This window comes from Gymnoscopelus braueri, assembly GCF_963280865.1.
Source record: "Gymnoscopelus braueri genome assembly, chromosome: 8".
Classification (NCBI taxonomy): Eukaryota; Metazoa; Chordata; class Actinopteri; order Myctophiformes; family Myctophidae; genus Gymnoscopelus; species Gymnoscopelus braueri.
In genome coordinates, this window is record NC_137609.1 from 56072345 (window position 1) to 56090437 (window position 18093).

At 42.9% G+C, this 18093-nt stretch overlaps 1 long non-coding RNA gene across 1 annotated transcript; it reads left to right on the forward strand.

Moving 5' to 3' along the window:
- The first annotated feature begins 13593 nt into the window (after positions 1–13593).
- LOC308090302 lies at positions 13594–14519 on the forward strand. Its single transcript, XR_013933601.1, has 3 exons — positions 13594–13701; positions 13992–14198; positions 14387–14519. It is a non-coding gene; the product is annotated as an uncharacterized lncRNA (long non-coding RNA).
- The last annotated feature ends 3574 nt before the right edge of the window (positions 14520–18093 follow it).

Below are 18093 nucleotides of genomic sequence, written 5' to 3' on the forward strand. Positions count from 1 at the left end.
GCGATGATGAGCCTCCACTGTAGCTCAGCAACGGAGGCGGCGAGCCGTCAATGCTGCCCAGCGACGTGGAAGCTCCACTGCTGTCCAGCTGCGTCAACGGCGACTCTCCGCTACTGTCCAGTGACGGTGAATCTCCACCACCGCCTGACGACTTTCTGTCAGTTTCTGTGTTGCCCTGCCCTAAGCCCAGTCCAGTTGTTTTCCGCCCTGCCCTGTCCCTATCAGTCTAGTTCCTTGCCCTGTCCCTACCAGTAGTTTGTTCAGTCCTGTGCCCCAGTTTTGTTTTGTTTATTTCCTTCTGGAGCCATTAAAACATGCCAGCACTTTTTTCACCACTGTGTGAAACTTAGATTTCTCCTCACACTTCCCTCACTCACTGCCTTCCTCCATGTGTGGACACACCCCCGGCTTCTGGTCAAACTATTGGACAATGGACATAGGGTAGTTTTAACCCTTTGTGCTAATGCATTTTGGAGTCATTCAGTTTTACATTGGTTTTATAATGAAGAACTATATTTCTAACCTGATGACCTTTCCTTGCTGTTTTAAGTGATTAAAGTACTAAAGTATCTGTCCTGAGCCTAAATAAAATGATTATATGTTTGTACTGGAAACACACGTCTCTGCTCCTCTCTCCTTATTAAAGCTGTTGTTGGGTATTCTGAACTGTGAATGTATGTAGTATTCTCTGGGTGAAACTCCCTCGGTGGCGTATAGTCTGGTATTCTGTTTCCGGTCCTAAGTGCCCTGGTTACACTTACACGTAATAGTGGAAAATAAAGTGCGTCAGACCTCTAGTCATGTGACACAGTACCTCAGTCTATTTGTGATGTGTTTACTTCCTGTGAAGATGAATATGTGCTGTGGTTACATGTGGTCTCACCTCTCACGTAGAGACACTCTGCTGACACAGAGAAATCACACTAACTCATCTAGCAGGTAGGCCTACTCCCCCCCCCCCCCCCCCCCCTTTAAAAAATAAATAATCAACTCATATTTGAATTGTGGACCCCCCCCCGAGCCTGTCAAGCACTTGGAATTGTAGGCACCACATTTAGTTCCACTCGGTTCCACGGATCAAATACTCGGACGACAGTTCAAATATTGTGAAAATACCCAATCTACAAGCTCACAACGGCGTTGTGAGCTTGTAGATCAGGTATTTTCACAATTTTTGCCTTTTTCTTACATAATATTTCACTATTTGGTATTAAAAAGTTCCTTGTGCCTCTTCTTTACTTCCTTCACAGGTGTTGCCAATGATACTAATGAAGGCTCTGTTCCATTTAGTGTAACACAGTGGTTCTCAAACCTTTTAATTTCAAGGACCTCCACAACTCTGAGAGTGTACACATGGAACCAAATGGACCCTTACAGGTCTGTAACTCTGAGAGTGTACACATGGAACCAAATGGACCCTTACAGGTCTGTAACTCTGAGAGTGTACACATGGAACCAAATGGACCCTTACAGGTCTGTAACTCTGAGAGTGTACACATGGAACCAAATGGACCCTTACAGGTCTGTAACTCTGAGAGTGTACACATGGAACCAAATGGACCCTTACAGGTCTGTAACTCTGAGAGTGTACACATGGATTACGGGTCTATTTGGTTCCATTTCTATACATTAATGATGTGGTGTCTATAATTCAAAGCTTTAAAAAACAGAATACTTAAATATTTGTGTTAAATATTGGAGGATAAAATGGTGTCATGTTGATATAAATCAAACATTAATTAATACCTGCAGCAGTGTGGCGGCACGTTTGAAGCTGAACAAACCGAACATTACTATTTAAATGTGTATAAATCTGTTTAAAATCCTCTTAACAGACCTTGTATTGAACTGTACTTCCCTGTAAACTGACTGTTAATAAGAATTCAATCAGTACATACTGGATCCAGTATGCTAAACACACAAATAAATGAAACATTTCTGTTTCCGTTTTAGTTTCCTGACTTGATCTTCATCCTGCAGAATGAATTGATACCACACTTTGTTTTCAATCAACACACACCTGACCTGATCATCCACACCTGTGTGGAGTCCCCCCCCTCCCACCCCCAACACACACACACGCGCGCAAGCACACGTGCACACACACACACACACACACACACACACACACACACACACACACACACACACACACACACACACACACACACACACACACACACACAAGCAATGATACATGCGTGTTTTCTTCATGTGATTAGTGTAAAGTAAAGTAAAGTAAAAAAGGGGAGTGGTGGAAGAAATACTCAAACTCTATATTAGATTAAATTATTATCATTATTATAATTAAATTAGAAACGTGAAAGTAGCGATAATATAAAAAAGTATTCTCATTTTTGCTTCAGTAACATAATAGTAATAATAAAAAAATACTGTTTTGGACACAGCAATTCACAAAGAATAGCAGACCTACACAGGTAGATCGGCTATTTTCGGCAAAGAGGTTTGGTGTAGAGGGGGAAAAAAGAGCAGACCAAGTACAGAGCCAAAGGTCAACAAAGTATTGAGGGTGGCTAAATGTCTGTGTTGGAGAGGATTGGACCAAACCTCAGAAAACACCCTAGAACTTACTGTATACCAGGTACCCACCCATACCCTTAGAACACACTCACTGTATACCAGGTACCCCCCCATACCCTTAGAACACACTCACTGTATACCAGGTACCCACCCATACCCGGGGCCGTCTGAGATCCCTATACGTGGAGCAGGCTTGGCCTGATATAGATCACCCCAGACCAGTGGTGCATTGGTCATGGGACGCGGTAACATGCCGTCCCACCAGTCTTTTGAGCAGGCGCACGCACACACACACACGCACACACACACGCACACGCACACGCACACGCGTCGATTAAAACAACCCTTAAGTTCACACCTCAACAAAGGCTGCCGACTGCCAAGTGTCACACCAGGTTAGGGTTAGGAATGAGCCTAGATGCATATCAATGGTCCATTGTGTGGCCTGTAGTGTAGGTGTTCAGATACGTCTTTAGAATAGTGTCCCACCAGAGAAAGATAGATTCACCAAATCGACACTGGCCGAGACTGTACGTCATGGACAGCGTGCGGACACCCACATCACCACAGCTGATGTCAGGGACAGAACAGGAGAAAAGATTTGAGTTTCAAATGTTCGCTTGAAAAAAAATATATATACATGCACACATTTTCACACTTTTTCTAAAATAGAAGATCTATGGGTTTGAACAGCCAAAGAAATCTGAAATGACAGACATGTGTTCCCGGGTTGAATGGTGTGACGCCCTCCCTCTCTGTCTATCAGTGCTAGTCTGTTGAATGCCTGGTAGGTGGAGCTGGAAGGCCATCAGCTCTGATCTGGAGCACCTGAGCCTATTGCTCTGAGGGCTTTAAAATCAGTCCTCTTTCTGTCAGATTCTCTCTTCTCCTCTCTCCCCAGGTTGTTTGTTAACATACCTTGGTTTATACCTTACAACATTCACACTGCACATACACTCGCACCCATACACTGCCTTCACACTGATGCTCATTCATATTTACTGACGTGTTATGTTTGTTGTTTAGTTAGTTTATCTTTAAATAAAGACCTCTTTTCTGTGCCTGTGTCTCCCTTTTGTTGCAACCTTGAGTCAGGTCGTAACAATGGGATAACAGAGCTTGTATTGAACTGACAAGCACCAAGCACTCCCTGCTTGTCTTTGCAAACTGTTAAAGTATACAATCAATCAAGTAGCGATACCCTTCTAGCATCATTGGCTACAGGAGAACATCACCACAACGGCTACTTAAGCTCTTAGCTGAAGACCACAGAGTAGATTACAAAGTAGCGACTCTAGCTGTGTTACAACCCGGCCTAGGGCAGCCTAAGTTGCAACAAAAAAGCTAACCCAGTCACCAAACAGCCAGACCACACAGGTTCAAAATCCCAAGCATTAAGGATTTATTTAATAAATTAAACTAAAAGTCATACACTTTATCTCAGGGTGGGATCATACAAACAGCTACTAATACACAAGAGATCCCCCACCCCTACACACACAGATCTTTAACACATTTAAAGAAGTTATACATGTTATAATTAAAACATTATACCAGAACACTGGTGTTTGGAGGCTGGCTAGGAGGAAGACAGCAGAGCCACCACACTGCTGCAGGTATTAATTAATGTTTGATTTATATCAACATGACATCATTTATCCACCAATATTTAACACAAATATTTAAGTATTCAGGTTTTTAGAGCTTTGAATTATAGACACCACATCATTAATGTATAGAAATGGAACCAAATGGACCCTTAATCCATGTGTACACTCTCAGAGTTACAGACGGGTCCATTTGGTTCCATGTGTACACTCTCAGTTACACACCTGTAAGCGTCCATTTGGTTCCATGTGTACACTCTCAGAGTTACAGACCTGTAAGGGTCCATTTGGTTCCATGTGTACACTCTCAGAGTTACAGACCTGTAAGGGTCCATTTGGTTCCATGTGTACACTCTCAGAGTTACAGACCTGTAAGGGTCCATTTGGTTCCATGTGTACACTCTCAGAGTTACAGACCTGTAAGGGTCCATTTGGTTCCATGTGTACACTCTCAGAGTTACAGACCCGTAAGGGTCCATTTGGTTCCATGTGTACACTCTCAGAGTTACAGACCCGTAAGGGTCCATTTGGTTCCATGTGTACACTCTCAGAGTTACAGACCTGTAAGGGTCCATTTGGTTCCATGTGTACACTCTCAGAGTTACAGACCTGTAAGGGTCCATTTGGTTCCATGTGTCCACTCTCAGAGTTACAGACCCGTAAGGGTCCATTTGGTTCCATGTGTACACTCTCAGAGTTACAGACCCGTAAGGGTCCATTTGGTTCCATGTGTCCACTCTCAGAGTTACAGACCCGTAAGGGTCCATTTGTTTTCCATGTGTACACTCTCAGAGTTACAGCCCTGTAAGGGTCCATTTGGTTCCATGTGTACACTCTCAGAGTCACAGACCTGTAAGGGTCCATTTGGTTCCATGTGTACACTCTCAGAGTTACAGACCTGTAAGGGTCCATTTGGTTCCATGTGTACACTCTCAGAGTCACAGACCTGTAAGGGTCCATTTGGTTCCATGTGTACACTCTCAGAGTCACAGACCTGTAAGGGTCCATTTGGTTCCATGTGTACACTCTCAGAGTTGACCTGTAAGGGTCCATTTGGTTCCATTTGTACACTCTCAGAGTTACAGACCTGTAAGGGTCCATTTGGTTCCATGTGTACACTCTCAGAGTTACAGCCCTAAGCGTCCCATTTGGTTCCATTAGTACACTCTCAGAGTTACAGACCTGTAAGGGTCCATTTGGTTCCATGTGTACACTCTCAGAGTTACAGACCTGTAAGGGTCCATTTGGTTCCATTTGTACACTCTCAGAGTTACAGACCTGTAAGGGTCCATTTGGTTCCATGTGTACACTCTCAGAGTTACAGACCTGTAAGGGTCCATTTGGTTCCATCTGTACACTCTCAGAGTTACAGACCTGTAAGGGTCCATTTGGTTCCAAGTGTACACTCTCAGAGTTACAGACCTGTAAGGGTCCATTTGGTTCCAAGTGTACACTCTCAGAGTTACAGACCTGTAAGGGTCCATTTGGTTCCAAGTGTACACTCTCAGAGTTACAGACCTGTAAGGGTCCATATGGTTCCATGTGTACACTCTCATAGGCGGCGGGTAATGAAGGCTAGGGTAGTAGGCTAAGCCTTCACAAATGTTATGCTGAGGATTGTGCAAATTATTCATAATATATGTGACCAGCATTATATAGACCAGTTATTTGTTTACAAACATTGAGACTGGACGCACAGGTGACTGTTTCATGTAATCAATTGAGCTGGTTTCAGTTCATTCAACCTCCTCTGTGTGTTGGCTAGTGAGGTGCGAGTCGAGAATAGCTGACATACAAGCTCACAACCACGTCACAGATGCTTGGAGGTCTGCTATGATATGCGCGCACTTTGTAGATTTTGATTTTTATTACAAAACATACAGTAACCACTTCAGCCCTATAGAAAAATTCGGCCATTTGAAAATAGCCATTCTACAAGTGCGTCGCGATGCGACGCATTGAGAGCTTGTAGATCTGCTATTTTCAAAAGATTTGTATACATTTGAAAACTTGAAATGGGACATTTTGCATGATGAGTACTTTTACTTTTGGTACTTTAAGTACATTTTGATGCCAATACTGTTATACTTTTACTCAAGTACATTTTGAATTTTACTTGTAAGAGAGTATATCTCTACATTGCAGAATTGATACTTGTACTAAAGTCAAACATTTGAGTACTTTTCCCACCACTGTACAACAGCAATGTCAAGCCTGTTCTGCTGTATGGTTCAGAGAGCATGGTGAGTGGTCTGCTGTATGGTTCAGAGAGCATGGTGAGTGGTCTGCTGTATGGTTCAGAGAGCATGGTGAGTGGTCTGCTGTATGGTTCAGAGAGCATGGTGAGTGGTCTGCTGTATGGTTCAGAGAGCATGGTGAGTGGTCTGCTGTATGGTTCAGAGAGCATGGTGAGTGGTCTGCTGTATGGTTCAGAGAGCATGGTGAGTGGTCTGCCGTATGGTTCAGAGAACATGGTGAGTGGTCTGCCGTATGGTTCAGAGAGCATGGTGAGTGGTCTGCTGTATGGTTCAGAGAGCATGGTGAGTGGTCTGCTGTATGGTTCAGAGAGCATGGTGAGTGGTCTGCTGTATGGTTCAGAGAACATGGTGAGTGGTCTGCTGTATGGTTCAGAGAGCATGGTGAGTGGTCTGCTGTGTGGTTCAGAGAACATGGTGAGTGGTCTGCTGTATGGTTCAGAGAACATGGTGAGTGGTCTGCTGTATGGTTCAGAGAGCATGGTGAGTGGTCTGTATGGTTCAGAGAGCATGGTGAGTGGTCTGTATGGTTCTGAGAGCATGGTGAGTGGTCTGCCGTATGGTTCAGAGAGCATGGTGAGTGGTCTGCTGTATGGTTCAGAGAGCATGGTGAGTGGTCTGCTGTATGGTTCAGAGAACATGGTGAGTGGTCTGCTGTATGGTTCAGAGAGCATGGTGAGTGGTCCACACAGACATGAGGAGAATGGAAGTGTTCCACAACAGATGCTTCAGACCAATATGACACATCTTTAGGCCTGATAAGATCTACAATAATGACCTGAACAAACAGACAAGGAGCCAGAGCATCACCATGGAGATTACACACAGACAGACGGACGGACGGACGGACGGACGGACGGACGGACGCCTGAGATGGCTTTAGGACATGTGCTGAGGACATTTGATGCGCCCTGCGTGGGACCCTTGCGCGCGAAATTTTTCGCAGTTCTGGGCGGATTATGATACTTTTTTTTGTGTCTTTGGTTACTTTATTTTGGTTTTAGGGTTAAGGTCAGGGTTAGGTTAGGGTTGTGTTATTTAATTCAGATTTTACTGATTTATTATCATTATTATTATTTTTTCTCGACCTGTTTTTCCGCCTCTCCAAACTGCCGTTCTAGGCAGTTTGTAGAATGTTTAACACAAATATTTAAGCATTCAGGTTTTTAGAGCTTTGAATTATAGACACCACATCATTAATGTATAGAAATGGAAAGAAAAATAAAAATAAAAAGCTCACAACGCCGTTGTGAGCTTGTAGATCGGCTATTTTCCATAATATTTGTCTGTGGAACCGAGTGAAACTAAATGTGGTGCCTATAATTCCAAGTGCTTGTCAGGGTGGAGGGTCCACAGTTCAAAACAGGCAACCAGTCAGGCCGCTGTTTGTCTGTGAGTGTTGCCAGATTTTGCAAGAGAAATAAAAATCGATATATATTTTTTGGTGTGGGGGGTCGCGGCCTGACTGGTTGCCTGAAAAGTACCTGTTAGATGAGTTAGTGTGATTTCTCTGTGTCAGCAGAGTGTCTCTACGTGAGAGGTGAGACCACATGTAACCACAGCACATATTCAGCTTCACAGGAAGTAAACACATCACAAATAGACTGAGGTACTGTGTCACATGACTAGAGGTCTGACGCACTTTATTTTCCACTGTTATTTACGTGTAAGTGTAACCAGGGCAACCAGGGACCGGAAACAGAATACCAGACTATACGCTATTAGGGTGGTGGTGCATGCTGGTAGTAGGGTGGTATATTTGTATACATATTGAACATGTGAAATGGGACATTCTGCATAATGACCACTTTTACTTTTGGTACTCTAAGTACATTTTGACGCCAATACATTTGTACTTTTACTCAAGTAAATTATAAATACCGGACTTCTACTTGTAAGTAGAAGGATGGAGTATTTCTAGTTTGCAGCGTTGATACTTTTACTTAAGTAAAACATTTGAGTACTTTTTCCACCAGTGTTCACCACCAAACCCACATCCAGGCCCTGCTTCACATAGACATATAAAGGTAGACGCCTCCTCTGGCTCTGAAGCGTCGGCACGGCGGGCGCGCTTCCGCTTCCTGGGCAAGGAAGATTTTGTTCCTGGGGGGGGCAGCTGGAAATTTCCGCGTGCGTCACATAAGGGGGCGTTCATTAGGCCAATGAGAGGCAGGTGGGGGCGGGTCAACTAGATTCTGACAAGTCCTGGAAAAGACGCGCTGTGATTGGCCAGTGCCCGTTCCCCCCATTTCCGGGGGGGACGGGCACTGGCCAATCACAGCGCGTATGGCGGCCACCATACCAAACAGGTCGCTCCAACGAACTGCAGAGACCAATGAGGTATCTAGGTTTCTATATCTATGCTGCTTCACAGGAAGAAAACACACTGAGCTACTCTCACATGGTCACATGACTAGGTCTGACGCACTTCATTTTACAATGTTACATGTAACTTTAACTATATTTATTTATATAATTAGTATTGGTTATTATTTGTTTAAATAAAACACCAATAGAACCTTTAATGCTTGAAGGTGGAAACCTCTTACGTCCAAAACTGTTACTTTTCAGGATTCAAATAAAAAAATAGTAAAAGTAACAGATCTACAAGTTCAAAACGATGTTGTAGATCTGCTACTTTTGATGCTTTTATGTGACGCTGTAGTATGATCAAGTAGGGAGTTCATTTATGAAAAAAAAAAGCACAAAAAGTTAGAACATGGAGATGAGAGGTTTCTGCCCGGCAACAACCATACGTTCACCTGCTGTTGAGAAGCAGTGATTTAAATCAACCAATCAGGTGGTGATTAGTGGGCGGAGCCTCCATCATATAAAGCAGAGCACAGACTCCTGTGAGTCATTCTGCAGTCAGGAGCCACAGTGACCATGTGGCCCCTCCCCCTCCTGTTGCTGCTCTACACAGCAGCCACCGTCCCACCAGTGACATCACAAGGCAAGTGACATTCATACAACTTTATACTTATACTCAGTGGTGGAGAAAGTACTGACATTTCTTTACTTAAGTAAAAGTATCAATACTGCATTGCAGAAGTACTCTGTTACAATTGAAAAGGCCTGTGTTCAAAATGTTACTTGAGTAAAAGTACAAAAGTGTTCAAAGTGCATCAAAATATACTTACAGTAACAAAGTAAATGTAACCATTTTTTGAAAATAGCAGATCTACAAGCTCACAACGCAATCATTTTGTTATTCCTATTCATTGATTTAACAACACAACAGCCCCTGAAAGGCTAATATACAACACAAGAAAGACAACTATTTATTTCACAGTGAAGAAGACATAAATAAGTTTTCTCATGTATTTAAATAACCTTACATTACACAGAACCACACAGGAAACAAGTAGAAAGAAAAGAAAAAAAGATCGCTAGTGTCTGTTTCTCTTCTCTCGCCGCGGAGCTCTCTCTCGCGCTCGCTCTCGCTCGCTCTCTCTCTCTCTCTCTCTCTCTCTCTCTCGGCACCTGGTGCAGGGACCACTTAATATATCTTATATAATCTATATCTGTCTCAGACATGCCAAATAAAACCATCAGAATATAAAGCAGATACATTGTGTCTTAGGGGCGTAAACAGACATTTTGAGGGGCAGGTGCTCAAGTGAAAAAGAAAGGGCACCTTGTGCAGCGCGTGGAACCACAGACTGCCTAGTAGAGTGAGATTTATTACAGGCACATCCTGTACGTCGTAGTTTTTGCATATGTATTTATTTAAATAGCCATATGCTGTCTGATGCAGATGTTTAATAATATTCAACAGGTTGGTTTCTGCTAAATTACTGTAACAATTCAATACAACATAAATAAGTAGGATACTACTATTCTTAATGTAACTGTACAGATACCACCTTGAACTGAGCTTTATTCACTATCAGTGGTGTCAGTCAGTGACTCATCCACTGTCACAGCTAAATGCACTGTGTATCATTCAGCATACATGGTGTACAGTCTAAGTGTTAAATCTCTATTATGAGGACACTCCTGCATGTAGGTAAGCTTACTTTCAGGATGAACATTGTCATGTTTGAATGTTTTTCTTCTCATTCAGGTGATTATTCAGTGAGGCTGGTCGGTGGTTCAGACTCCTGTTCAGGCAGAGTGGAGATGTTCTACGGTGACAGCTGGGGGACGGTGTGTGATGATGACTGGGATCTGAGAGATGCCCAGGTTGTGTGTAGACAGTTAGACTGTCCACCAGCTCTGTCAGCACCAGGGGAAAGGGAGAGCCCACTTCGGACAGGGTGATGGAGACATCTGGTTGGATGATGTCAGGTGTTCAGGCAGTGAGTCACAGCTTTCACAGTGCAGACATCGGAGGATTGGAAACCACGACTGTGACCACAGTGAAGATGCTGGTGTTGTTTGTTCAGGTAAATATGAATTTTATTGCAAATAATAATGATGTTTGTATGTGTGTTGTCATCATATCCTATATAAAAATTGTCTAAAGGGAGGACGGGGGGGCAGACCTCTGACATCACGCTCATGTCACCATGACTCAGCCATAACCATATAAGGAGTTCCCAATGCAGCTACGCCCAATGTTGAGCTCATAGGACTAGATAGTACAATCCCTTAAATGAATCAGCACTTGGTATTGAGTGGGGTATAGGGGTCAATGCTTCACTGGGGTCTTCAGGTGGGCACCCTCCTTCATTGGTGTTTTGTTGATAGGCCCACGACACCTCCACAGGGCTCAACAGCAACACCTGTTATCATCATCATCATCATCATCATCATCATCATCAGCCAGTATTTAAGTTCTACTGGCTGCTGGAATCAGAGTCAATGTGTCTTTTTGTTTGGCTTCAGTTCAATGTGGTCACTGTCTCTCCACCAGAGCTACATGCCTCTTGGCATAATAGGATGAATGCATATTGTTGCCCATTTTCAGCGTCCATCTTTCTTTTACTGACAAACTTTGAACATGTTATTTTCATTCACGTTGGGAATCCAGGCGTCTACTGTTGCTAAAACTGCTGCAAAAAAAAGTAAAGTAGTCTACTGGTTCTAACCACTAGCACACTGGTCAAAAGCTAAAGTAAAAGTGTGCACTCTGAACTCTCAATGACCCCAATCAACAACCTGCTGACTCCTCAACGAGCTGTTGTCATGGAGATGACAGATGTCAGCCCATTGAGCCATAATACAGGTGTAGGACTACACAGAGAAGCAGTCTCATGTAAACACAGATGAGTCTGTTCAACTCTTTTGAGTTCACGCGGGCCGGGGAGGAGAGTGTGTGTGTGTGTGTGTGTGTGTGTGTGTGTGTGTGTGTGTGTGTGTGTGTGGCTGCTGTAGCACCTCTGTAGACCCGCCCCCTTTCCGCGCTGCGCTGCACGTTCACGTTGAGAGGGAAGGGAGGGGCATGGCACTCCTGTGTCGCGGGCACTTGTAGGGGGATGACTGGCAAAATTACAACGCATATTTACAACGCACATAATCCAGAATTGGACTGGAGTTATTTTACACCCGCCAACCCTCTAAACAATTTTAATATAGGATAAGTAATATATTGCACTCTTCAGACAGTATTATGTAACAAGATTTATTATTTTAAAATGGTAATAAGTAATAAATAAAAATAAAATAAAAAACTAGAAAAAGTGCTCCTCGGAGCACAGGTCTCCGCCAGGTCAGGTAGGTTATTGTGGCCTACTGTTGGCGCTATAATAGGCCAATGTGAAAAGGGTGCCATTTCTTCTTAGGCCTTGCAATAGGACACTGCATTAATGATTTGAGGCATTTTGTTTTGCTAAATCAGACCTGCTGGTGGCGCTATAACAGGCCAATGTTAAAAGGGCGGCATTTGCTCCTCAACATAGTGTGATGTGCTTGCAAAGTTTTACCGCAATCGGATGCTGCATTCATGATTTGCGGCATTTTGTTCAAAACAAGCCACTACTGCAAACTTTAGATGTCAATCTTAGCCAATCAGGATGGAATGTGAAAAATCAAACACATCCGTCTTGATCACATTATTATTCATTATTATTATGTGTACCGATTTGCGTGAAATTTGGATCAAATCGGAAGGAGTAATATACAAAAATGTGTTTTACATAAGTCGGCCTCCTGGTGGCGCTCTAAAAGATGTGAAAAATGCAGGGCAAGGGTTTTTCCTTTCACTGCGAGCAAGCCAACGGTGCCGGAGATTAGCTGTCCACAGACAGAATGACGGACACACACACGGACGGACGGACGGACGGACGGACAGGGGGCAAAACATACTCTCTCGCCATGCCTTTCGGCCTGGCGGAGACAATAAAGTAACTTGCCCAACACTATTATAATGCAAGGATTTAGGATTAGTGAATGTAAAAACTAAACAGTAGGATGAACACTGATCATAGATCTCCCCTTGAAACCTCCTCAAAGACCTCACTTTGAAGACCATTGTGTTAAGTATCTATATTAACATGAAGTATCCCTGCAGGTAACAGGCTGATCCTTAAAGGTGGTTCCAACCCATGTGAAGGCTACATTCACATATTTTATAACAGTGAATGGGGCATCGTTGGAGACGATAACTGGAAGCAGAACAATGAAGATGTGGTGTGTAGGAGCATTGGCTGTGGACAGGCTGTGAGTGGACAGTCCTTCACAATGAAACCTGATAAAGCCAGTATATCTGATAAGGTCTGGATCAATGAGGTGAGATGTGACGGGTCTGAGGATCAGCTGTGGAAATGTCAGAACTTCAGTGGTTGGGGGGTCAATGTCTCCAACCAGGACTCAGTGAGATGGATTACATGTTCAGGTAAGACCATAACGCTGTGTGAGCACACACACGCACACGCATGGCCACACACACATTTATTTATATACTGTGTGTGTGTATGTGTATATATATATATATATATATATATATATATATATATATATATATATATGAAGAGACGAGGAAAAATATATATATCGACGACAAACGGCCAACGTGCTAACCGGCTAATCACCACGTTTTCTCCAGTGTTTCATTTCCTTCGAGGGGCGTGGTCTCAAAGACACCCCGGTCCCCTGTGCTGGAAAAAGGAGCATTCCTTGTTCTGCTTTCCCACATGAACTGTAACATACTGTTTATGTATAATGAATGCATGTATCTGAGGTGATTGACTGACATCTTGTTTTTGTTTAATTTCCCAGTCACTGTTAAAATTGTATTTTTTTTGTAGATAAGATTGAAATGAGTTTGGATGGTTTTAAATGTGCCGGAGCTGTCCAGTTCAACATAACCTCAAATGAAAGCAATTCAAAATACTATGTTTGTTCTGACAACTTTGGTAAGAGTTACACTGCCTGTATGTATGCTTTGATTTATTTCTACTGTACAATATACCTTGAATTTAAAATGTTCCCATTTGTCATCATATATTCCTGTGATAATCTTATTAAATTAAGGTCTCTGCCTGTAGTTTGAACAGCATATAATGATTCCCTCTTCCACTTTTTCGGTGGATTTCTGTCTGGTCTCTGTTGTCAGTAGAACTTCATATTATTCCAATAAAATAAAATAAAATAAAATAAAATAAAATAATAAAACATCTGTATTGTTGGTTCCTCTGGCATAAAGCAAAGGAACAAGCTGACCTCGTGTGCAAAGATCTCAAATGTGGAACCGCACGAGATGTGCCTGAGCCCATGAAAATGACATCACCAGAGGGATTCAAATCCAACGGCAAGAGAATTCATTGTACAGGAACCAGGAATGAGGATCATCTGTGGCAGTGTGACCCTCAGCCTGCTAACTGTTCTAAACCTGCTTTCATCACATGTTCAGGTAGGATTGTTTACCTCTGTGGTCTTCATCAATATATTATTTACACACACACACACACACACACACACACACACACACACACACACACACACACACACACACACACACACACACACACACACACACACACACACACACACACACACACACACACATACACAGTTGAAACATAAGGATTTATGTTACAGATCATCCCATCTTCCGGCTGGTAGACGGGGATAATGTCTGTTCTGGAAACATGGAGGTGGAGGATGGTGACATGTGGAAGATCACCTGTAATGAAAGCACCAGAATAAGTGCTGATATGATGTGCAAACAGCTGAGATGTGGAACCAGTGTCACACACCACTTTAACTGTGACAGGAATCAATCACTTCCACCGACACTGATATGTTCAGGTAGGCTAACACTAATGTGTAGAACTGGTAGTTTCAGCACTCATCTATCAAGACATATTCTGCTAACAGTGAGTTATAGGACATAACGTGAAGTGAGCCGTTGTAGCGATGAGACGATAAAAAAATAAAAATAAATTGGTGTGGAGGCATTTTGTTCAAAACAGACTGCTCCTGCAAACTTTGGAAGCCAATCTTAGCCAATCAGGATGAAATGAGAAATCGGACAGATATTCAATTAAATTCAAACTTTATTCCAGACACACAGGGGGTCCATAGTTACATACAGATAAAAACAAACAAATAGAAAAAAAAATAATAATACATCTTGATCACATGACTATAGAGATAATGTGTACTGATTTGCGTGATGTTTGGACAAAATCTGTAGGAGTAATATAAATACATGTTTTCGCAAAAAATGGCCTCCTGGTGGTCTCAATCGGCCTCACAGACACACAGACGGACGGAAGGACGGACGGACGGACAGGGGCAAAAACATAGTCATTGCATGTCCCCTGGGTGCCTCTGATACGCCCATATATGGGCATATCGGTCAGATCGGCAGTGAGACATAGTGTGAGGGTCACGTGGCGACCCCGAACTATAGATGTGAGGCCCGTGTAGTGGCCTGAACCTCTAGTTATATAAAAGCCATAAGATCTATTTGATGGCAGTCCTCTTTGGAATACAAAATGGTGTACATTAAAGACGTTTTCAAAGATCATTTGAAACAGATAAAACAGATCATGTTTACATGATTTTATTCATTATATCTTTAAATGATCTTTTAACTTGGTCCTCACCTTTATCTTCTAACAGAAAGGATCAACATAACTCTCATGGACAATGGAAGTGTCAGTGATTGCTCTGGTACAGTTCATGTCAGTAGTTCTATGGGTCTGCAGCCTGTGTGTGGCTCAGATTGGGACAGAAAGGATGGAGAAGTGCTTTGTAGAGAGTTGGGCTGTGGCAAGGTGAGATCTTATTCTTTATGGTTAATATATGAATGATCACTTATCTGTGTTACACAGACCTTACAGGTCCTTCTTTACACTTGAAGCCCACATTTACATTACATTTTATTGTGTAATGGCATGACCAGTCACCATTATGTGTTTGCCTTGGTTCTATTAAAATACCAATGTTATACTATCTCTCTCTCTCTCTCTCTCTCTCTCTCTCTCTCTCTCTCTCTCTCTCTCTCTCTCTCTCTCTAGGTGATGTTCACCAGCACCACAAGGACTCAACAACATGGAATACTGGACAACATGAACTGTAAAGGCACTGAGGAGTCACTGTGGCTCTGCATGGCCAAGTACAATGACTCTGTCCCATGCACTTCCGACGCTCATGTCACCTGTGGCGGTAAGAAAGATAATGATGCCTTATTTCATTAGTGTAAAATAAATAAATGGTAAATGGTGCATTTATATAACGCTTTTATCCAAAGCGCTTTACATAGATTTTGCATTACATTCACCCATTCACACACACATTCACACACCGATGGTGGAGGAAACCATGCAAGGCACCAACCTGCTCATCAGGAGCAATTAGGGGTTCAGTGTCTTGCTCAAGGACACTTCAACACTAACTCTGGGGGAGCCCCCCAGCCCGGAATTGAACTTAGGACCTTGCGGTTTTCAGTTCACTCTACCAGGCCACTCTACCCCTGAGCCACAGCCGTATTGCAGGCGTATTGCAGGCGTTGGAGGAAGTTATTCGGGCATACTGTAGCTCTGAAAGAGGTAGCTGTTGTCTGTGTGTCTATCCCGAGCTATCTCTCAAATCACTGGGCAGATCAGTGGCAAATATCAGTAAAACAACACGTTTTATTTCTTTCGCGGGGCGTGGTCTCAAAGACACTCGGCCATGGCCGGACCCTGGTCTTCCGTGCCGGAAAAACAAGTACTCCTTGTTCCACTTTTCCCAAATGAACTGTGACATACTGTATATGTATAATGTATGCATGTGATGTATCTGAGGTGATTGACTGACAGAGTTTTTTGTTTAATTTCACTGTTAAAATTGTATTTGTATTATTATTTTTTTGTAGATAAGATTGAAATGAGTTTGGATGGTTTTAAATGTGCCGGAGCTGTCCAGTTCAACATAACCTCAAATGGAAGAAATTCAAAATACTATGTTTGTTCTGACAACTTTGGTAAGAGTTACACTGTCTGTATGTATGCTTTGATTTATTTCTACTGTACAATATACCTTGAACTTAAATGATCCCATTTATCATCATACATTCCTGTGATGCTCTTATTAAAAAAAAGGGTCTTTACCTGTAGTTTTAACAGCATTAATGATTCCCTCTCCCACCTTTTTGGTGGATGTTTCTGTCTGGTCTCTGTTGTCAGTAGAATTTCATATGATTCCAAAAAAATAAAATGATAAAATATCTGTATTGTTGGTTCCTCTGGTATAAAGCAAAGGAACAAGCTGACCTTGTGTGCAAAGATCTCAAATGTGGAACCGCACGAGATGTGCCTGACCCCATGAAAATGACATCACCAGAGGGATTCAAATCCAATGGCAAGAGAATTCATTGTACAGGAACCAGGAATGAGGATCATCTGTGGCAGTGTGACCCTCAGCCTGCTAACTGTTCTAAACCTGCTTTCATCACATGTTCAGGTAGGATTGTTTACCTCTGTGGTCTTCATCAGTATATTATTGTCTCCGCCAGGCCGAAAGGCATGGCGAGAGAGTATGTTTTACCCCCTGTCCGTCCGTCCGTCCGTCCGTCCGTCCGTCCGTCCGTCCGTCCGTCCGTCCGTCGGTCCGTGTGTGTGTGTCGGCCGTGTGTTACCAGCTAATCTCCGGCACCGTTGGCCCGGTTGCTGCGAAACTGTGCACACACACTCCATGGATGCCAATTCAGAACCTCTGCCTCAAATTTTTCACATGGGCCTGTTATAGCGCCACCTGGAGGCCAATTTGTGCAAAACCCATATTTTTTTATTACTCCTACAGTTTTATCCAAACGTCATGCAAATCGGTACACAGTATCTCTATAGTCATGTGATCAACACGGTTCTGTTCGATTTCCCATATTCCATCCTCATTGGCTAAGGTTGCCTTCCAAAATTTGCAGGATTGGTCCGTTTTGAACAAAATGCCTCAAATCATGAACGCAGCTTGTGATTTCCGTGAAATTTCACAAACTCATTCCCACTAGGCCGAGGAAGAAATGCCACTTGACATTTTTCACATCAGCCTAATAACATTGACATCTAAAGTTTGCAGAAGTGGCCCGTTTTGAACAAAATGCCACAAATCATGAACGCAGCGTCCGATTGAGGTGACACTTTGCAAGCACATTCGCACTAAGTTGAAGAACAAAATGCCTGGAGAGCAGACTTACAGGAGGACCTAACAGTGGAGCAATGGAGTACAGCTTGTAAACTGGCTCAATCCCAGACTGGGAATACATGCCTAAAACTCCTTCAATATAATTGGCTCATGAGAGTGTACATCACACCTGTGAA